This window comes from Orcinus orca, chromosome 14, assembly GCF_937001465.1.
Source record: "Orcinus orca chromosome 14, mOrcOrc1.1, whole genome shotgun sequence".
Taxonomy (NCBI): domain Eukaryota; kingdom Metazoa; phylum Chordata; class Mammalia; order Artiodactyla; family Delphinidae; genus Orcinus; species Orcinus orca.
Window position 1 is genome coordinate 28,670,155 of NC_064572.1, and position 22,464 is coordinate 28,692,618.

Sequence of the window (22,464 nt, forward strand, 5' to 3'; positions counted from 1 at the left end):
TTGCTATGTGGCCTTTCCATAGCACATCCCTCAACATAGCAGCTTGCTTTATCTAAGCAAGCCAGTAAGAGGGCAAGAGGGAGTATCAGCAAGAGAGAGTGCTAGCAAGACAGAAGTCGCAGTCTTTCTTAACCTAATCCTGGAAGTGACATCTCATCATGTTTGCTGTTTTCTGTTCATTAGATGCAGGTCATTTGGTCCAGCCCACACTCAAAGGGAGGGGATTACATAGCGTATGAATATCAGGGGGTTGGAAACATTGCGAGCCTTTTCAGAAACTGCCAACCACAGTGGGTAATACCAACATTTCTTATGAATAGAATAGAATAGAATACAACAGGGAGATTCACATGTGGTAAGGGTATTATTTAACAAAACTTTTGTTTCCGTCTTATACATATGTATGAACGTACTGAGTCATGATATAAGTGTGGGATTTTTAAACTGTAAATCAATGTCAAAAATGCTTATGAGCCACTGTACTAGGTGATGGCTTGGTTCTTGCAGCATTTTTTTAAATTGAAGTATGGAAATAGAATTACAGATATAGAAAACAAACTTACGGTTACTAGGGAGTGAGGGGGTGTGGGTAGGGATAAATTGGAAGATTGGGATTGACATATACACACTGCTATATATAAAATACTATGCCCCAATAAAATTTTAAAAAATAAATAAATGAATAAATAAACTGAAATACAGTTGATTTACAATGTTGCGTTAGTTTCAGGTGTACAGTAAAGTGATTCAGTTATACATATATATATTCTTTTTCAGATTCTTTTCCATTATAGGTAATATGTATGTATGTGTATTATAGATGTCGAATGTAGTTCCCTGTGCTATAAAGTAGGTCCTTGTTGTTTATCTATTTTATATATAGTAGGGTGTATCTGTTAATCCTAAGCTCCAAATTTACCCCTTCCCTCCTTCAGCATTTCTTAAATTTCAGCTTTATAGAATTATATATGATATATAAAATTGTAAGATATTTAAAGCATGCATCGTAGTGACTTGGTATAGATATACATTGTGAAAGGTTTCCCCCATCTAGTTAATTAACACATCCATTACCTCACATATTTATTCTCTTCTTTTTTATGTGTGAGAACATTTAAGTTCAATTCTCTTAACAAGTTTCAATTTTACAATACAATATTATCAACTAAAATCACGATGATTTACATTAGATCCCCATCTTTCAACGATTTGAGTCAATGTGCATAAATGTTCAGTGAACATTAGGTGAAATGGTGGATGGACAGTTGGGCAAATGGGTGGATGGATGAGTGAATAAATGGATTGATGGGTGGATTGCTATATGGGTAGATGGATAGATAGATGGATGTTTACTGCTCTTCCAAGGTGATTTATCAGATCAAACTAGCCCAGAATAAATTCTCACTGATCCAAATTCCTATACCATTTACTGCAAGTTTGTTTGTTTGTTTGTTTATTTTAATGTTCCTAAGGGGGCTATATTTTTTTAATTATTTAAAAATATTTTATTATTTATTTAGTTATTTGGCTGCTCAAGGTCTTAGCTGTTGCACGGGCATACGGGATCTTCGATGCAGCATGCAGGCTCTTTTTAGTTGTGGCATGTGGGTTCTTAGTTGTGGCATGCAGGATCTAGTTCCCTGACCAGGGATTGAACCCAGGCCCCCTGCACTGGGAGCACAGAGTCTTAATCACTGGACCACCAGGGAAGTCCCTTCTGCAAGTTTATATAGCACATATACTAACAACTAACATATAGAGATGCTTTATTCTGATATTTAACTAATTCTTCTAACAAATATTGTATTTCATGTACACTTTGCCCCAAGTACTGTACTAGGTGTTGTGGATACAGTATTTAGCAAAAGAAACACGGTCCCTGCTTTCCTAGAGTGTTTAATTTGGTATTAGAGACAGACACTAAAAGAACATACAGGTACTTCCCTGATGGCGCAGTGGTTAAGAATCCACCTGCCGATGCAGGGGATGTGGGTTCGTGCCCCGGTCCAGGAAGATCCCACATGCCGCGGAGTGGCTGGGCCCGTGAGCCATGGCCGCTGAGCCTGCGCGTCCCGAGCCTGTGCTCCGCAACGGGAGAGGCCACAACAGTGAGAGGCCCGCGTACCGCAAAAAAAAAAAAAAAAAGAGTTCAGCATGTCCAATGCTGTGTTTGAGACGTGGGAGACACATCCACCGGGGTGTCAATAACAATGTCAACACCTGCCTCTGTTGGGTCACCTCGTGCCAGACTGGGAGCCACACTTCACATGCATCTTCTTACTGGCTCCAGAAAAGACCACTGTGCAGTAACTTCTAGTGTTATCTCCATTTTAAGGATGTGAAAATTGAGGACAGAGATGAAATGACTTGCCCAGAGTCACATGGCTTGTACCTGGCAGAGTCAGGGATTCAAACCCTGTCCACCAGACTCCATCCACAAGGGTGTCAATTCCCCAAGCTACCCCTGGGAATGAGTTGGGGGAGGAGGTAGAAGTTGGGGAGGGGCCTTTAAGGCCTACACCCCTACTTTATTCTCATATCCCCTCCCACAGTGCCCTCAGAGAAGACAGCACCCCCGGCAGGCTTATCCCAACCTGTCTGTGGATTCAGATATGTCTGGGCCTGTCTGCCTGAGAGCTTTGTGGGCTGAGTCTCTGTGGGGCTATTGGCATAAGGGATCAGAGAGCCTCATGGGAAAGTGCTGCCCAGAAGGGAAGAGTACAGCAACATGCTTAGCCCAAGCACGATGGGTCACCCAGAAAAGAGGGACAGTTTAAAAACATTTTAAATAATGTTTTTTTCCCCCTAACTACAAAAATATTACTTGCCGAGTGCAGAAAATTTGCAAAACACTCACGCACATACACAAAATACAATGGAAAAAAGTCACCTATAACCCTATCTCTCAAAGAGAGATAACCTCTGTTATCATTTGGATGCATGCCCTTCCAGTCTTATATTTACATATATGATCACTTTGTACACATGATTTAGAGCCCTGCTCGTTTATTTCCATAGGAAGAATTCCAAGCAGTGAATTCCTAGCAATTAGGACGGAACAAGCATATATTTAAGTTTTTTAATGAAAATGCTATGACTCCTGGCAGGGCTGAGACTAGGCAAAGGTACCAAAGGTTCCCAAGATACAAAATTTAAGGAGGGCTCATGCGCCACAGCCGCAGAAAGCCAAACTCTGACAGCAGGTATTTGCAGCAAAGTAAGGGTTTATTTGCAGGATGCCCAGCAAGGGAGTGGGAGACAAGTCTCAGATCCATTCCAGCTTGGTCTTTGAGTTAGGGATGTTTTAAGGGGGAAGAACAAAGGGGCTGGGATTAATCACCTTGTGACATTTCTTAATCATGGTTTCGGGAATCAGGATGTCTCTGGTTTACAGTTCTTGGCCAGGTGGTCCATGGCTCAGGGGTCTGTGAGCTCATCTTGCCTTGGAGAAACAGCCTGAGTTTATACGTCAATGATTTCTACAACAGCAATTTTAGTACATTGACGATGTTATCGGCAACAGCAATCTTAGTCATCTGACTCTGGTTAATGGGTGTTCAGTTAGCACAGGATTGAGGTTAGAGGGGACAAGAAAGGATTGAGTTCAGAGGAGACAAGCAAGGGAATCACGTTTTGGATAGAGAGATTAATCATAAACTCGGGAAGGGGACTCAGTTTTAGGGGGACTCAGTTTCAGTCAGTTCCGTAGCACTCTCTTTTGCATCCCGTGGCCAGGACTTGGTCCTGGTCACACCTAACTACAAGGGAGGCTGGAAAATGTAGTCCCTGTCTGAGTGTTCATGTGCCCAGCTAAAGCTTGTGAATTTTATTGCTAGAAAGAAGGGGAAAATGGACACTGGGGAACGATTAGTGATCTCTGCCCAAGGGAGGGATTTGGGGTAGGGTTTCCTACATTTTAACAGGTAGAGACTAAGCCAAAGAAATAAATCTTGTTTTTCATGCTCAAACTACTGGGGTCCAGGAAAATATGATTTACAGATTTTGTGTCCAGAGTCTAATTATGAAGGGTTGAGACTGACTGTGGAAGTATCCTCTACATGGCACAGGGCTGCAGACCCTACCTGCTTAGGAAGTGTATATTGATCAATCATTCATTTATCAGTGGGCCAGGAAATCATTAATTCATCCATTCTCTTCATACTTTCTTGTAGATCAGCTTGTCTTGCCTCTGACTCCCCAGGATGTTGTTTGATGCTATCGGTTGCTATTCCAACATCCACGCCCTTCTTTTTTCTCATCAATAGAATCCACTTTTGTTTGGGGCAGCAATATGCCAACTACACACTCGCTTTCTGTGCCTCTCTTGAAACTAGGGGAAACCTTGTGTCATGGCCTGGTCAACTGTATCAGTTTCCTAGAGCTGCCATAACAAGGTACCATGGACTGGGTGGCTTAAACAATGGAAGTTTATTGTCTCACAGTTCTGGAGACTACAAGTCTGAAATCAAGTTGTCTGATTTCCAGAAGGAAATCTGGTTCCTTCTGAGGGCCGGGAGGGAAGGATCTACTTCCGTCTCTCTCCTTGGCCTGTAGATGGCCACCTTCTCCCAATGTATCTTTACATTGCCTTCCCTTTGTGCCTTCCCTCTGTGTCCAAGTTTCCCCTTTTTACAGGGACACCCTATTGGATTAGAACCCACCGTAATGACCTCATTTTAACTCGCTTGCCTCTTTAAAGATACAATCTTCAGGGAATTCCCTGGCAGTCCAGTGGTTAGGCCTCTGCGCTTTCACTGCTGAGGGCTCTGGTTTGATCCCTGGTCGGTGAACAAAGATCCCACATACCAGTGCAGTGCGGCAAAAAAAAAAAAAAAAGATACAATCATCAAATGAGGTCACATTCTGAGGTACTGGGAGTTAGGACTCCAACATATCTTTTCTTGGGAGGACACAATTCCACTCATAACACTAATGAAATAAAAACAGAAGTCAGCTGGGGGTATTTGGGCAAGTGTTTACTTTCCTGATACAATGAGACAACTTTCTTCCTGCCTTGAATGTAAATGTAATAGCTGCAGCCTTGGGTGCCATCTTTTGACCGTGACAGAGGGACCCTGAATCAACTCCAGCAACCTCAGAGCTCTGGGCATCTTATTACGTGGCTTTCATTCAGGCTTTTGAGGAGAGGTTTTTTGGGGTTTTTTTGTTTGTTTTTTTGCGGTACGCGGGCCTCTCACTGTTGTGGCCTCTCCCATTGCGGAGCACAGGCTCCAGACGCGCAGGCTCAGCGGCCATGGCTCACGGGCCCAGCCGCTCCGCGGCATGTGGGATCTTCCCGGACCGGGGCACGAACCCGTGTCCCCTGCATCGGCAGGCGGACTCTCAACCACTGCGCCACCAGGGAAGCCCCAGAGGAGAGTTTTTTATTACCTGCAGCTGAATGCATTCTTAACTGGTCCACCATCTCCCTGGACTGTCTTTAGCTCATCTGCACTTGTTAGGGGACCTTCAGAATCTTATATAAGAACATCCCACTCATCTGTCTTCTGATGTCTTATTCTAAAGTTCATGTAACTTCCAGAGCAACGGCAAGACACAGGCACACAGAGTCTTTACTGAAATGCCTGAGAAGCCTGGGCTTTGAAGAGACACGCTATTGGAATGCAGTGGACCTCATAGCTAAAGGCTGAGCCGGAGGAGAATTAGAAACAGGATGGTGATTGGGGTGAATGAGAGAGGGAAGTGAGAAAAGAGGCAAAAAGCAGATGGGTTTAGTAATGCTTCCTACTGAGGAGACTAGGGAAGGTGGATTTACTAGGATCGGTGAGAGGGGAGAACCTAGAGGAAGTCCCAAGGGAATTTCCTCCATTGCCTACATACAATAATGTAAAATCATAGGCTACATGAAAACTTGAGAATATCAGGTTCAGGTAGAGCAAACTCAGATGTTTCTGGGGTCCAGGCAGTAGCATGAGTGAGTGAAGTAGGCAGGTGGAGACTGCAAGGTGGTCCACCAGATGGGGCAGCGGTAGATCAGCATCCAGTCTTGATGATCTGCTCTGGGCCAAGAATTATTAAATTTGATTTTTCAAGAAAAGCTAGAAATCCACTTTTTATGTGGAAATCTCTAGGTTTTTAATGTGGAAAATTCATTAGGTGGTTTTGAACCATATGTGAGCCAAATAAAATACATCTGCGAGCTAGATGTGGTCAACCAGAGTGCCACGTCTGGTCCAGCCCTACCTCATACCGAAAGCAGTAGACCCCACTACAGTATCCTGCACAAGGGCTCCCCAAACCTCACCTTGAATGCCTCCAGTGACACAAGAGTTCATTAACAATCCACCAAATCCTACAATTCCAGACATCAACCCACATCTCTATTGCAGCGTAAAAAAAGCATAAGACCGCTTCCTCCATGCATCCAATACCCTTTTCTCGTTGCCTGGTTAAAAAAAAAAAAAGTGCCATACAGAGACAACAGGTACATCAGAATCTTTCAGGCCGTCCATATGGGACTAAGGCAGAAAAGAGAGAAACAGGTGGATGCACGTAAATACTTACGTCAGAAAACATAGGTCACTGTGACTGATTAGATATGAGGGGTGAGCAAAAGACAAATCGAGGTTGACCTTTAGTCTCTGGCTGGAGTGAGCCGAGGCTGATGGTGCCATGTCCCAAGAAAGGGCATGCAGGAGGTGGGAGAGGATTTGGAGCAGAGGGGGAGCAGCAGGCTCGATTTAGAGCAGCGGTCCCCAACCTTTTTGGTACCAGGGACTGGTTTCGTGGAAGACAGATTTTTCCATGGAAGGGGTGAGGGGGATGGTTCAGGCGGTAATGCGAGCGACGGGGAGCAGCAGATGAAGCTTCCCTCACTTGCCCGCCGCTCACCTCCTGCTGTGCGGCCCGGTTCCTAACAGGCCTCGGACCGGGGGTTGGGGACCCCTGATTTAGAGGATGTACAGTTAGATGTGCTTGAAGGACATCCATGTGGCAGTTAAAATCTGAGATGGGAGCTCAGCAAGGAATTGTGGGCTGAAGCTACAAGATATGGGAGCCATCGGCAGAAGCTGAAGCAGCAGGAGGGGGCGAGCTCACCTTAGGGCAATGTGGGGCGAAAAGGCAAGAGGACCAAGGGCAAAACCCGGGGAACATCAACATTTACATGAAGGGCAGTAGGTGGCAGATAGTAGATGAAGACCAAAATGGTGATGCCAGGAAGGGGCGACGAGAAATCCCTGAAATGCAAGGGAGGAGAAAGAGTTAAGAAAAAGAGAACAGTCAAATGAGGACCAAAAGTACCCACTGGATGTGGCATGGAAGCAGCTTCTGTGCAATGGCAGGATGGAGGCTCAACTGAAGTGACCGAAGAGTGGATGCCTGGAAACGGAAGCGCGATCGGCAAGTGCAGACAACTCCTTCTAAAAGCTTGGATGGAAGGAAAGGAGGAAAACATGGCCTCAATAAACTGGGAAGGGCCTTAAGCCCTAGAGAGGGTAAACTTGGGCAACTGACGCCAAAACATCAGGGGAGGCACAGAAAGTCCATTTGGAGAGACAGGAAAACACTGACCTGAACTCTGGAGCCCCTCAACCTTATTTTTATAGCATAAGATACAGCCTTCTAGATAACCCCATGTCTTAATTGGCTCAGGCAGCCATAACAAAACACCATATGCTGGGTGGCTTAAACAACATGAATTTATTTTCTCACAGTTCTAGAGGCTGGGAAGTTCAAGGTAAAGGGACCAGTCCATTTGGTTTCTGGTGAGATCTCTCTCCCTGACTAGCAGATGGCTACGTTCTCCCTGTATCCTCACATGGTGGAGACAGAGCTCTGGCATCTCTTCCTCTTTTTATCAAGGCACCAGCCCTACAGGATTAGGACACAACTCTTGTGAGCTCTTATAACCTTAATTGCCTCCTTATAGGCCCATCTCCACATGTGATCACACGCGGGTTAAGCCTTCAGTAAATGAATTTGGAGGGAATATAATTCAGTGACCAGCATGCCATGTACTCACCTTTCTGTCTATTTCTGGAGCAAGCTATTTGACGTTTCGTGGGCCTCACTGAAACTGCCAAGCTGGAGCTCCCTCCACCTAACCACACCCTCCCCTTCTCCGCCTGTGTCTTCCCTTCTCTGACTCATAGGAAGGACATTGTTAAGAGAATTGCCTGATGGTCAAAATACAAGATGTTCTTCTGGAAGGAGGAAGAAGTCTGGAGCTTCCAAGAGAAACACCCTCATGCCAAGCCATGGGGTGGCTCGTGTGACTGTTGTATGGACACAGATCATTCCCACCAAGGATGCCCCCAAATACACCTGTAGCGTCAGTTGTCCAGCTAGGTCACAATAAAAGTGAGTTTTTAGGACTACAACATCCACTTTCCACCCAAGTCATTTTAGCCTCTAACCATTGAACAGTCCAGCCCCTGCCTATCCCTTCACTCCTTTTGACCCTGAATGTCCTATAAATCATTTATTTATTCAACACATATTTACTGAACACCTACATGTGCCAGGCACTGTGCTAGTCCCTGGGGAAATGAAGAGACCATGACAAGGTGCTTTCATGGCACTTACAATCTGGGGGTGGTGGTGGAGGGGGGGCAGTTATTAATTAAATAATCACACAGTTATAAATGTATAAGTCACGTGGAGGTGAGGCACACCATGGCACGAGAGCCTCTAACAAGGAGATCAGGCCTTGGCATCTTGGCTGATGAGAAAACTCATCTCGGTGGGATGGGAATGGTAAGGGATGAGTAGGAGTAAGCTAGGTGAATGTTAGAGAATAGGTTGGTTTTCTACACTGCATATAGAAAATAGTAACACATTTACGCAGCTTTTTCTTTTTTAAACAACAAACTTAGCAACTTAAAAGAATACCTTTGTGGGAATTCCCTGGAGACCCAATGGTTAGGACTCGGCACTCTCACTGCCGAGGGCCCAGGTTCAATCCCTGGTTGGGGAATTAAGATCCTGCAAGCTGCATGGTGCAGCCAAAAGAAAACCTTTGCCATCTCACAGTTTCTCTGGGTCAGGAGTCCTAGCACAGCTTAGCTGGGTCCTCTGCAAGGCTGTAATCAAGGTATGAGGCAGGGCTGTGTTCTCACATGGAGGCCTGACTAGGGAAGGTTCAGAGGCTCTAGCAAGATGGAGTCTTACACAACACAATCACAAAAGCGACATTCTGTCACCTTTGCCATATTCTATTGGTTACAAGCAAGTCACAGGTCCCACCCTCACTCAAGGGTGTGAACACCAGGAGTTAGGGGTCATGGGGGGTCACCTTAAAGTCTGTACATCACAGAGAACAACCAAAGGGAACAGCATGTGCAAAGGTCCTGTTATGGGAGTGAGCATGGTCCATTTGAGGAACAGAGCACAGAAAGGGAGAGGGAGATGAAGCCAGACCATGGAGGGCCTTATTCAGGATCCCAAGAGGTGTGGGATGTCATGGGTAGAAGGTGGTGGTACAATACAGTATACACTGACAGCCATTGCTACTCCAGGGCTTCTGAGCCTAACTCAGTCTGGAAAGATGAATGACCCCATCTAAATCCAGCCAGAAGACCTGGATGCAAGGAGCTGAATGCATCCCATGGACGCTCCATGAGGTTTGCCCTTGTTCACCCCTGAACCCAGAGCCATGGCCATACCAGCAGCTCAGCAGGTATTTCTGAATGAATTAGTTAATGGAGATATGGAAGCCAGGTAGCTTGTCCAGAGCCTTCGTGGAGAATCAGATCCCCTAATCGAGTCAAGTCTTCCACCCTGAACTCGACAGCACCACCCAGTCACCACTAAAGGATTCCCAATGAAAACCCTGGGCTTCACCTAAGAGAGGGCAGAAGCTCCCGGGGCAAAAGCGCCTCTTGACTCAACGTGGCAAGCACCCAATCTGGGCTGCCAGGCTCTGTACGCTGTGTGCCTTGCCTTTGGGCTGTGGCTGGCACAGGGCGTGGCACACCATTCATTGTGGATGACAGTTTTAAAAGTGCTCTCATTAAAAAATAAGTAAAAAGTGCTGTCTCTGGTTGGAGCTCAAGCTATCTAAACCAGCACATGCCACTGGATATGGTATGGCATTAAGTGAACTACCCACTTTCACCCTGCAGGCAAGAGGTAACAGAGGAAACGTTATACCCATGAAGAATCTTCTACTAAATACTGAGATGGAGAGAGAAAGACAGGAACTGCAGGTGCTGACTTGTAGTAAACAGGCAGACAATGAACAGGCTTCAGCAGAGGACTTATGATACCTAAGTAACTTGGAACAAACTGTACCTCATTTTCTGAAGTCGGCAACTACAGACTTTTATTTTTTTTGCAACACCACACCATGCGAGGCTTGCAGGATCTTAGTTCCCCGACCAAGGATTGAACCCCTACCCTCTGCAGTGAAGCATGGAGTCCTAACCACTGGACCCCAGGGAAGTTCCTACAACTTTTGTTGGTGTCACCTGACAAGGCGGAAATACCAAGACTGAAGCATGGCCTCTGCTTCAGTCAGACATGCTGCCCTCTACCCTCAGGGGCCCTGGCATCTTCTAGGACCCAGACTGGTGCCTAATCATCATTCCCATCTGCCAGACCTTGGCTGGGCCTGACACTTAATCCTCAGAAGAGCACTCTGTGAATGAGGGACTCCTCCTTTTATTCACACGAGAGAACACGTCCAGGCTCATGGTCACACGGCAAGCAGGTGGGAGAGCCAGCTTTTAAACCAAAGCACGTGTGAGGTCATAGCCTGTGCGCAGTGGACGGTTCCCAACCGCAGTGAGAGGGTAGAGAATTTCCAGAGACACGTCAGGGGACCTCGGGCAAGTTAGCCTCTCTGAGGCTGCATCCTTATCTGTAAAACAGGCATAATGATACCCATCTTGTATGGAAGTTGGGAGTATTTGAGATAAGATCTCTACAAGGCCTAGAATAGCCCTTGATTCAGGCTCGCTGTCTATAAAAGTTATCGATGATTATTATTACCTTCTGAACACATTCTGCCTTTTATGTGTCAGGAGCTCAAGAAATGGCTGCTGCTCATCCGTGCATGAGTTCAGCAGATGTGACAATAAAGAATGGGTCCCCAAGGGGCACCTTGCCCTCTTTACGATTCAGGAAGCCAGTGGGCACAAGAGGAAACACATAGGATGGCCAGCCAGAAGGTTAAGAAGTCATAACCTCTTTGAGTCTCAGTTGCTTTATCTGTGAAGTGTAAGAATAATGGTATTGATAATAATAATGAAAATAATAAGCAGGCTGCCTCCATCACAGGGCTGTGGCTCAGCTTAAGTGAGATAATGGTCTGACAGTGCTTGTTAAAGTGGAAAAGTGTTATCTAAAGATCAGGAGCTATTATCCCTATGATGATACAGATGGAGAGTGGGTAGCCTCATTACAGAGGGCAGAAAGAGCCCCCCTCTGCCCCTGGGAAAGACAGAACCAGAGAGAACAGAGGTAGCAGTTACGTACAGGGGAGTCAGAAGGAATGAGTTTGGGGAGGCCCTGCTGGCTAAACACTGGAATAATAAGTTACAGAAGGAGCATCCCTGGGTTGGGGACACCCAGGCCACTTCCATTTTTTGAAACTCAAGTTATACTAATAAACATTAAAAACAAAAAACTAATAAACATTAAAACATTAAAATAAAACACTAAAACATTAAAATAAACTAATAAACTAGAAAGGGCTGCCCAAATGTGGTATATATTGCATGTTCAATCCTGGCAGCACATCGGGTATGGGTCCAGGGGTCACAATTGCATCAGCAGCTTTCAAATCACCAACTATCTAGATAATCTCACTCAGAGATAAGATTCTGCTCCCAATTCCAACATGTGCATTTTTTCCTCAGTACCAAGCAATTCTCCAAGACCAGCTGGCTGCCCTATAATTCTGACACTAAATACCTGGAGATAGTGTCAGATGCCACAGGTTAAGGGCTCAGTCCTACAGGACTGCTCCCCTCCAACTTCAGATGCCAATCTCAAGTTCAGGTTGTCGCCTGTGCTTCTGACCGAGTGGCTATAGACAGGTGATTCCAATTACTGCCCCCCTCAGGTTTGATTAATTTGCTAGAGCGGCTCACTCTAGAACTCAGAGAAACATTCTACTTACTAGACTACTTACTGGTTTACTATTAAAGGATGTAACTCAGAACAGCCAGATAGGAAAGATGCTTAGGGCAAGGTATGGGGAAAGGGTGTGGAGCTTCCCGCTTTTTCTGGGCGTACCACTCTCCTCAGATCTCCACATGTTCATCAACCTGGAAGTTCTTTGAAGCTCCCCCCTTCGCCCATCCCCAATCTTTTTGGGTTTTTATGGAAGCTTCACTACATAGGCATGATTGATTAGATCATTGGCCATTGGTGACTGAACTCAATCTCCTGTCCCTTTTTCCTCCCCAGAGGTCAGAGGGGTGGAACTGAAAGTTCCAGCTCTCCAATTACTTGGTTGGTTCCACTGGTGACCAGCCCTCCTTCTTAGGTGACCTAAGGGCATTTCAAGAGTCACCTCAACATCACAAAAGACACCTTGATCACTCTCTTCACTTAGGAAATGCCAAGGGTCTTAGGAACTCAGTGCTAGGAACAGGGACTGAGAACAAATACGTATTTCCTGATATAAATCACAATATTACAAGAGCTAATACACAGCCTGTACATTTGAGGCCAGACAAGACCCTCCTAGTTCCCTACAGTAGGTTCTGGGAGAGGGAGCAGAGATATCTTTTTCCTTGAAATTCTCATCTGATCAACAGACTGTGGTATATCCATAAATGAAATACCACTCAGCCATAAGAAGGAATGGATTGCTGATATAGCAACACATTGTGCTGTATATAAAACAGTATACACAGTGTGCTTCCATTTATATAAAGTTTTAGAACAGGCAAAGCTAAGCTGTAGTGATAGGCAGTAGATCAGTGATTATCTAAGGCTGGGGCTTGGGGTGTGAGGTGACGACTACAAAGAGGGACAAGGGAACTTTGGGGTGTGAGGGAATGTTCTAGATCTTGATTGTGGTGGTATTTACAAAGATGGAAACATTTGTCAAAATTCGTCGACATGCACACTTGAAAGAGGTGCACATAAATTACACCATAACCCAGTTGATAAACACAAATGCTCACCTGAATAGGGCCACTGCAGAACTGCCCGCAACTGTGTCTAATGTTTGTATCTCAGCTTCCACAAAGACTCCCGAAAGTCAGTTCAACACCACGGACCACAGGCTGGTTCTGAGCCAGGCCCCAGACGATGCAAGGTGAGGAGGGGCCCAGTTCTCGCCTTTGAAGAGTTCACGGTCTTGCAGGGAACCAGATGCATAAGCAGGCAACATTCACGCACAAGGTTGGTACAAGTGACCTCAGTGTACACAGGGCACTATGGGAGCTCTGGGGGAGGGAATCAGCTCTGGCCGGAAGGAGGAAAGTCAAGGCAGGTCAACCCACACAGAGTATTAAATAGGAGTCTGGGTTAGGCAGGGAAGGGGAGGTGGGGAGGAGAGCATCACCGCAGGCAGAATGTTCACTCCCCTGAGCTGGGGGCCCTCTGTCCTGTTTACTGCTATATCTCCTCCCCTAGAAAGTACCTGACACTCAGTAGGTGCTCATTAAGGATCTGTGGATTTAATGGACAATATAAACAAAGAAAGGGGAGCTCCCTGGCGGTACAGTGGTTAGGACTCGGCGCTTTCACTGCGGGGGCCCAGGTTCAGTCCCTGGCCGGGGAACTAAGATCTCACAAGGCATGCAGCATGGCCAAAAGAAAAAAAAAAAAAAAGCAAAGACAGGGTCTGCAAACTATGGCCCACAGGCCAAATCCAGCTGGCCACTTGCTTTTATAAATAAAGTCTTAACTGGATCCATGCTCATTTGTTTACATGTTGTCTCAGGCTGTTTTCTCACTACAACAATAAAAGTTGAAAACTTGTGACAGATACCATATGGCCTGTAACACCTAAAATATTTACTCTCCAATCTTTTATTGAAAAAGTTTGCTAACCCCTGAGCAAAGGCAAGGAGGCGAAGCTTTTAGAGTTAATCCCAAAGGCTAAGAGGAAGGAAATTAGGTAAGGTGAGAAAAACAATGCGAATGGATCCTTCATTGTCCAGTTACAAAATGTGTGTACACATTGACTTACCTTTTCTGGTGGATACATAGATTAATGCCCTTGACACCTGATCTAACTTCCTTTTGGTCTGCCTTCTTACACTGCAGAGGCTGGAAGGCTGAAAAACAGTATTTTTTATGTTCCCTTGCAGCAAAACCCCCCAGATGCATTTCGGAGGTTGGGGTTACACCAGTCAGATGCCTTCAGGGACTTCCCTGGCAGTCCAGTGGTTAAGACGCCATGCTCCCAATGCAGGGGGCATGGGTTTGATCCCTGGTTGGGGAACTAAGATCCTGCATGCCGCGTGGCGCGGCAAAAAAAAAAAAAAAAAATCAGACACCTTCACACAAGACTTGAGTGCTTACCTGAGTGTAGAAGGGAGAGAGGCAGTGTTGCTCTGGGCCTCCACTTAGCGGATATCGGTCTAGCAGACCGTGTGGCTTTGAAGCTGAAAGTGCGGCAGCAGCAGCCTGATCTCTGAATGTGGCTAAGATGGGCCTGGCAGTTGTTTATTATTTCACAGGTCCCTGACTCTCAACCAGGTTGCAGCTCTCTTGCAGGATCAGTTCTGCAGGGTTCTGACAATCATTCCTGGAGGACTAGCCTTGAGCCCATTCTTCTAGTTTATCCAGTGTGTTTCAAGCACCTACTTCTCTGAATCAACCTTTTCTGTTACTGCAACTGACTCCTGATGGATATACTATTTAAACATTTGTGCTGTGCTCTTTAAAGGAAACCAGGTAGATTAATAAACATATGTGTTTAGCTCTTCTTTCCCATTAGACCCCCCGCTAAAGTAAGAGCAGAGGAATTTTTTTAAAAAAGTATAAACCCATAAGGACTAAGAAGTCAGGAAAGGATATAGCAGTGGAAGAATAAAGGCAACAACATTTTGGAAGCTGGAAAGCATAGGGGGAAGTGGTAAGTGACTTAGCAGAGTGGGAAAAGTGAAGGTGGAACAGCTAACAAGAAAAAGGCCAGTTCGCCATATGACCCAGCAATTCTATTCCTGGGTATATATCCGAAAACCCCAAAAACACTAATTTGAAAAGACACATGCACCCCAATATTTATACCAGCACTAATTTACAATTGCCAGGGTATGGAAGCAACCTAAGTCTCCATCAACAGATGAATGGATAAAGAAAATGTGACATATGTATAATCACCAGATGTGTATACACACACACACACACACACACACACACACACACACACACACACACAATGGAATACTACTCAGCCATAAAAAAGAATGAAATTTTGCCATTTGCAGCAACACAGATGGACTTGGAGATGAAATAAATCAGATGGAGAAAGACAAATACAATATGATATCACTTACACGTGGAATCTAAAAAATACGGCAAACTAGTGAATATAACAAAAAACAAACAGGGACTTCCCTGGTGGTGCAGTGGTTAAGGATCCGCCTGCCAATGCAGGGGACACAGGTTCGAGCCCTGGTCTGGGAAATCCCACATGCTGCGGAGCAACTAAGCCCGGGCACCACAACTGCTGAAGCCTGCGCTCTAGAGTCCGTGCTCTGCAACGAGAGAAGCCACCGCAATGAGAAGCCCGCGCACCGCAACGAAGAGTAGCCCCTACTCGCCACAACTAGAGAAAGCCCGCGCGCAGCAATGAAGACCCCATGCAGCCAAAAATAAATATAATTAATTAATTAATTAAAAAAGAAACAGGCTCACATACATAGAGAACAAACTAGTGGTTACCAGTGGGGAGAAAGAAGCGGGGAGGGACAAGATAGGGATGGGGTTAAGAGGTACAAACTACTATGTAGAAAATATATAAGCTACTACAAGGAAGGAGATATATTATACAGCACAGGGAAGATAGCTAATATTTTATAATAACTATAAATGGAAAATAACCTTTAAAATTGTGAATCAGTATGCTGTACATCTGTAACATATATTATGCATCAACTATACTTCAATTTTAAAAAAAAAGAAAAAGTCCAGTTCATAGCACAGCACTCCAGGAGGGCTGATGAATCAGAGGCTCCAGGTATCTCTGTAGTCAGAGGTGCAAAGTAGGGCTGAAGAGATAAAAAAAAAAACTAGTTCAAAATCTTTCAAAGGAGCAGCTGGAATCCTCCCAAATCTGCTCCACCATCCTGCCCAGCTAAGATGATGGGAGTGTCACCTTCTTCCCCAACGCCTGCAGGTGATGGGAGGGTCACCTTCTAATGAGGCTGAACAATAGATGCAGCAGGTATCTGGGGACACCTGGGTCCCTGGAGACACCCCCCAGGTGTGGCCTGGGGAAGGTATACTGAAAGCAATGGAGTCAGTGAAAGTCTGCGTTCTGGATGGAGACCCCCACTCCTTGCCCTGCCCCAGCCTGGGTCTCAGAACCCGGCACACAGACTTCTACTCCCCAGGCAGGAGAATGGAGGATGCTTCTTGGAGAATATTGATCAGCAAAGACAAAACATCTGTAGACACTGACATTTGGGGGTCCCCCAGTGAAATGGCTGGTCTGGATCTGATGATCTCACAGAGAACCTCATCCTGAGACAAGCCCTCCCACCCACTCCTCTCACGCAGAGCCTCCTCTAAGTATTTTAGCCCCTCACTAGAGGCTGACTATGGAAGGATAGCCAAAACTCATCAGGCATGTGAGGAACGCTTCTAACCTGAAAAACAGGGCCTTAAAAGCAGGTAGAGAAAGTAAACCCAAAGAAATAGAGACAATGCAGGTTGCAAAACTTCAAAGTTTTGAACTTTGAAGATATTAGATATCTTCAAAGATATTAGAACTTCAAAGAGTCTAATATCTGAGGGAGATAAAAGATACTGCATTGTGGTAGACTTATACTGGTGTCCCCCAGTGAACTATAACTCCTGGTATGTAGGCTCTTGTCCTCTGCCACGTTGATTCTGGGCTTGGCCATGTGACTTGCTTTGGCCAGTGGGACGTTAACGAGTGTGGTGCAAGCCAGGGTTTATGAGTGCTTGCACACTGGGCTTCTCCTGCTAAAACACTTACAACCTTCTTGACTTTGGGCAAGTGTGGTGGTTTTAAAACATGTCCACAAATTATCTGATATGCTGTCCTTCAAAAGGTGGAGCCTAATTCCCCTCCCAAAAAATGTTGGCAGTACTTAGTGACTTAATTCTAATGATTAGAATGTAGCAGAAGTTACATTCCAAGCCTAGGTCATAAGATTCACTGTAGCTTACTCCTTGTTCCCTCTCTTGGTTCAATCACTCTGGGAGAAGCCAGCTGCCATGACATGGAGAGACACAAGCAACATTATGGAGAGGTCCATGTGCTGAGGACTGAGACCTCCTGCCCCCAGCCATGTGAAAGAGCTAGGAAGCAAATCCTCTGGTCCCAGTCAAGCCAGCCTTCAGGTAATTACAGACCAGGAAACCATCTTCACTGCAACCTCATGAGAGGGTGGCTTTCCTGACCCTCAAAACCTAAGAGTTAACAAACATTTGTTGTTTTAAGCCACAGGTTTTGGGGCAGTAATTCGTTATGCAGCAATACATAACTAATACATCAAGTTATTCAACTTTTTTGAGCTTCAGTAAAACGGATATAATAATGGAGACTACTGCACAGGGTTGCTGTCAGAAAAATACAAAGCAGTGGTGCACATAAAGTGCTTAGAAGAGTGGGGTATTGTAGTCACTCTTGGACGTTGGTTGCTGTGGTTGCTATCGCTCAGCTGAATCTAAAAGGTGCTTTGCTAATCTACAATGCTCCCACTTCCTTGAGTTCTTCATCTGGGAGTACATTTCCCCAGAGAATGTCAGCTTAGGAAGGAAGTTTTTGCCAAGACAATTCAAAGGGGAAAGAATAACCTTTTCAACAAATGGTGCCAGGTCAACTGGATAACCACATGCAAAAGAGTGAACTTGGACCCCTACCTCATACCATATACAAAAATTTACTCAAAATGGAGCAAAGACCTAAATAAGAGCCAAAACTATAGAACTCTTAGAAAGAAACATAGGCACAAATTTTTGTGACATTTGATTAAGCCAACAGTTTCTTTGATATGACACCAAATGCATAAGCAATCAAAGGAAAAAAATAAATTGGACTTCACTGAAAGTAAAAACTTCTGTGCTTCAAAGGATGCCATCAAGAAAGTGAAAAGACAACCCATAGAGTGGGATAAGTTATTTGCAAATCATGTATCTGATGAGGCTCCAGTTTTCAGAATGTACGAAGAACATTTAAAACTCAATAAAAAGACAACCTAACTAAAAAATGATCAAATGATTTGAATAGACATTCCTCCAAAGAAAATATACTTTGTAATAGTCAATAGGCACATGAAAAGATGCTCAATGTCATTAGCCATCAGGGAAATGCAGATGAAAGCCACAATGAGATAACACTTCATACCCACTAGGTTGGCTACAATCAAAAAGACAGATTATAACAAGTATTGGCAAGGATGTGGAGAAATTGGAACCCTTATACACTGCTGGCAGGAATGTAAAATGGTGCAGCCACTCCAAAAAACAGACTGGCAGTTCCCCAAATGATTGAACCCGGAGTTACAACACAACCCAGCAATTCCATCCTAGGTATATACCCAAGAGAACTGAAAACACATTCACACAAGAACTTGTACACAAATGTTCATAGCAGCATTATTCATAATAGCCAAAAAGCGGAAACACCCTAAATTTCCATCAACTGATAAATGGATAAACAAAATGTGGAATATTATTCAGCCATAAAATGATCCAAGTACTATATACATGCTACATACAGTTGAATCTTTTTTTTTCTTTCCTTTTTTTAAATTTTACTTATTTAATTTTTGGCTGCGTTGGGTCTTCGTTGCTGTGAGAGGGCTTTCTCTAGTTGTGGCGAGCGGGGGCTACTCTTCTTTGCGGTGAGCGGGCTCCTCATTGCGGTGGCTTCTCTTGTTGCGGAGCACAGGCTCTAGGCAGGTGGGCTTCAGTAGTTATGGCACGTGGGCTCAGTAGTTGTGGTTCGCGGGCTGTAGAGCGCAGGCTCAGTAGTGTATGAGCCTGGTTGTATGAGGTGTATGGGCCTGGTTGCTCTGTGACGTGGGGGATCTTCCCGGACCAGGGCTTGACCCTGTGTCCCGTGCACTGGCAGGCGGATTCCTAACCACTGAGCCATCAGGGAAGCCCCGGTTGAATCTGGAAAACATAGTAAGTGGAAGAAACCAGTCACAAAAGACCACATGTTATATGATTTAATTTATATGAAATATCCCAAATAGGGAAGTCTATATAAATAGAAAGTAGATTAATTGTTGCCTGGGCTGAGGAGTTTGAGAATAAACAGTGGGTGACTGCTAATACATACTGGGTGTCTTTTTTTGAGTGATAAAGTGTTCCGGAATTAGACAGTGGTGATAGTCGCACAACTTTGTGCATGTACTACTAAAACCCACTGAATAGTATACCTTAAAAAGTTGGATTTTATGGTAGATTATTTTAATCTCAATAAAGCTGTTATCCAAAAATGGAGCAAGTTTTTAGAAAGGGTGTGAAAAATTAGCTGAGTGAGTTTTTTTAGGGTTTTCTAGAGGTGATGAAATCCATACCATGTACATACACAAATGCATGTACATACACAACCAAATGCATTCACGCGCACATGCACGCACACACACATTAATTTCAAAAGAACACTGAAGCAATTTTGTGGTACTTTTGAAAACAGAACATGTGACTATGACACCTTTTTTTTTTGGCCTTGCCTCCAGGCTTGCGGGATCCCAGTTCCCAGACCAGGGATCCAACCCAGGCAGTGAAAGCACCGACTCCTAACCACCGGACCACCAGGGAACTCCCTGACACCTTCTAACTGGGAAAGGAAGACACCAGAGGTCCCAAGAAGAAAATCCTAAACAATCTTTTTTTTTTTTGGCCACATGTAGTGCGGATCTTCGTTTTCTGACCAGGGTTTGAACCCATGCCCCCTGCAGTGGAAGAGTGAGCCATAACTGCTGGACTGCCAGGGAAGTCCCATATCACCATTAATTTCAATATGACTTTGCTAGAAGGCAATTATTTGCCAAACAGTTTATACACTTAACTCACGGGACTACTCGGTGAGGTAGCATCATTATCTCCATATTACAAATGAGGATCAGAGAGTGTAAGTACCTTGCCTGGGGTCACACAGCATGTTAACGGGAGAGCTCCTTTCTCTACTCCAGGCTACCTATCAAAATGAATAAAAAAAAACAGTTGATACTCCCCATCCCTGAAACTTCAAAACTGTACCCTGGTGTCAACTTCGTTTACTTCTTCTCATTCTATACTACAACCCAACATCTATGTCCAACTTTTCCTACCTCCTTCACACTTTGCTCTGGCCAGAAATATCTCCCTGTTCTCCCTGAATGTCCCAAAATCTGTTACCAAAAAAGAGATCAAGGAGGGGTACATGTTGTAATCAGTGTACTTCGTAAGCTCTACACAGATGTAAACTAGCATTTCACCTTTTCCTTCCTCTAGGAAGTGCCTTCTCTTGACATATGCAAAGCTTTAGGATCTTTCAAGATTGAGCTCAGTCCTCTCCAACTCTGGGAACCTCCAGACTGCAGGGTAGGCAGGGGGCTTTTCCTAGATTCCTGGACATTCACCATAAAATCCCTTTTTTGGTGCCTCATGCCCTGGTCCAACCTGACCACCAACCACAATATTTGCTTTGCTGTATAAGTTCTTTTGTCTGTATTTTTGTTAAGAAGTAATAGCTGTTTTACCTGGGCTGAACACTGGGTATTAGTCTCAATTTCCTCATTCGTCAAATAGAACGATGATAGCTATGTTTGTGGTACCCATGATTTTCTTTTCAATTCCATTTTGGGAATGATGTGGACAGAGGCAATGTTGACTAGAGCAACAGTTCTCAAAGCGTGGTCTGGAGATACCTGGGGGTCACTGAGACCCCTTCCAGGGACTTGTGAGTTTCCTATTTTTTCAACTACATACCTGTGTGAATCTGAGTTTTCTTCTTATACTTGAATCAACACAACAGATTGAACGCAGAAACAGATGTGAGGGTTTCCCTGGTTGCACAGTGGTTAAGAATTCGCCTGCCAATTGAGGGGACACGGGTTCGAGCCCTGAGCCAGGAAGATTCCACATGCCACAGAGCAGCTAAGTCCATGCGCCACAACTACTGAGCCTGCTCTCTAGAGCCCGCGAGCCACAACTACTGAGCCCGCATGCTGCAACTACTGAAACCCACGCACCTAGAGCCCATGCTCTGCAACAAGAAAAGCCACCACAGTGGGAAGCCTGTGCACCACAATGAAGAGTAGGCCACGCTCGCCACAACCAGCAACGAAGACCCAACACAGCCAAAAATAAATAATTAAATATATAAAAAATCTTTAAAAAAAGACACAGATGTGAGATTGCAGCTGTTTCCTATTACGGATACATTAAAATGTTTGCCAAAATGTAAAAAAAACCCACTGTTTTCACTAATTTTTTTGGAAAATATAACTTTAAAAATAAAATATTATGTTTACATGGGATGACATTATTTTATGAATTGGTAAACATTTAAAGATTGTTTTAGTTTCTAATAGAGTAATTATCAAGATATAATCCACACAAACAAAAGCTCTTTGGGATCCTCAATAATTTTTCAAGAATGTAAATTTTAACATCAAAAAGTTTGAGGATCCCTAGAGGAAAGAAAGTGTTACAGATTTGAATTTTCCAGGTACCTCGTGGTCTTAACCTTCCCCTGTGCTTCAGTTTCTTTTATCTCTAACACAATACTCACTCATGTGACATGGGCAGCTATTAATTTATTTTCTTAATGTTTATATGTTGCATTATGTCTGTATATAAGGACTGTCTGTGGAAGAATACACAATAAGCTCGTCCCAGTGGTTCACCCTCGAAAGGGGAATTGGGAAACTGGGAAAGGTGGCATCGTAAACCTTTCTGCTGTGTTTTTTAATAAATGCATGCATTGCTTATTTTAATATTGAGCAATTAAAAGTAAAATAACACTTTTGTTTAGATGGTTTAGGAAACAGAAGTCGGCTCAAGGAAAGTAGTGTTGATTGACAATTAAAAAAAAAAAAAACACGCGGGCTTCCCTGGCCGCGCAGTGGTTGAGAGTCCGCCTGCCGATGCAAGGGACATGGGTTCATGCCTCATTCCGGGAAGATCCCACATGCCACGGAGCGGCTGGTGCCGTGAGCCATGGCCGCTGAGCCTGTGCTCTGCAACGCGAGAGGCCACAGCAGTGAGAGGCCCGCGTACCGCAAAAAACAAACAAAAAACACGCAAGTTTTCCGTGCCCACCGACGCGCTGCTGACAAACACTTGGCGTAGGTTCTGCCCGACTCGCGCCCAGCCCTCAGGGCTTAAGCCCCGGCCCATCAG

At 44.7% G+C, this 22,464-nt stretch overlaps 1 long non-coding RNA gene across 5 annotated transcripts; it reads right to left on the reverse strand.

The window, feature by feature from the left end:
• Window positions 1-574: 574 nt before the first annotated feature.
• On the reverse strand, window positions 575-21,424 carry LOC117196980 (uncharacterized). Of its 5 annotated transcripts, none has more exons than XR_007471432.1 (5): window positions 21,049-21,424; window positions 20,218-20,275; window positions 18,883-19,242; window positions 7,060-16,142; window positions 575-3,479 (listed from the first exon to the last, which is right to left on the reverse strand). It is a non-coding gene; the product is annotated as an uncharacterized LOC117196980 (long non-coding RNA). The 5 variants fall into 5 exon arrangements; XR_007471431.1 differs by lacking the exon at window positions 575-3,479 and having other exon boundaries at window positions 6,022-14,201; window positions 14,449-16,142; XR_007471430.1 differs by lacking the exon at window positions 575-3,479 and having other exon boundaries at window positions 6,022-10,822; window positions 13,101-16,142.
• Between the last annotated feature and the right edge of the window lie 1,040 nt (window positions 21,425-22,464).